The sequence below is a fragment of the Plasmodium reichenowi genome (genome assembly GCF_001601855.1).
Source record: "Plasmodium reichenowi strain SY57 chromosome Unknown, whole genome shotgun sequence".
NCBI lineage: Eukaryota > Apicomplexa > Aconoidasida > Haemosporida > Plasmodiidae > Plasmodium > Plasmodium reichenowi.
The window spans coordinates 1-595 of record NW_017962309.1 but is presented as its reverse complement, the minus strand read 5'-3'; the positions used below and the strand labels follow the sequence as shown (position 1 = coordinate 595).

Below are 595 nucleotides of genomic sequence, written 5' to 3'. Positions count from 1 at the left end.
AAAAAAGTCTTCTTATATATTGAGACAAATAAAAAGTAACTCTAGTATTTGACGTTCTAAAGTTATTTATTTTATTTTATTTTTATTATTCCAGTTTATTTCTTGTACAAACAATTTAACGTTTTGATATAAAAATAAAAAAATCTCATTTTTATAGTTATTTTAAGGTATTATAATATTATCTTATTCTTTTCTTTTAAGCTTCTGAGTGCTAACTTAAAAGGTTCTTTTATTTGTTTTTTCTGAAATCTTCTTCAAGATAATAATATATTTTAAATACATCATATTGTTTTTTGATCTTTATCAAATGTTATAAGGTGTAATTTATATTTAAGATTTAAAGACTCTTAAGTAATTTTTCTTTAGAGCTATATATATGTTTATTGTTAGATACAATTGTTTTTAACTTAATACAATTCATTCTTTTTTATTTTAATTTACTTAAATAAAATCTTTATTTCTTCAAGTAAAATCAATATAACTCTATCATCTATAATATTAAAACTGTGTTTTCTTATTTTTTCTAGGTTCTTTCAATCAACCCTATTATTATCTAATTCTTTCACATATTATTCTTAGATTATAAATCTATCTA

The 595-nt window shown here is 18.5% G+C and overlaps 1 non-coding gene across 1 annotated transcript; it reads right to left on the bottom strand.

The window, feature by feature from the left end:
• Positions 1-595, bottom strand: PRSY57_0012600 (the record flags this gene model as incomplete). The annotated part of the gene is made up of 1 exon (XR_002204035.1): positions 1-595. It is a non-coding gene (non-coding RNA).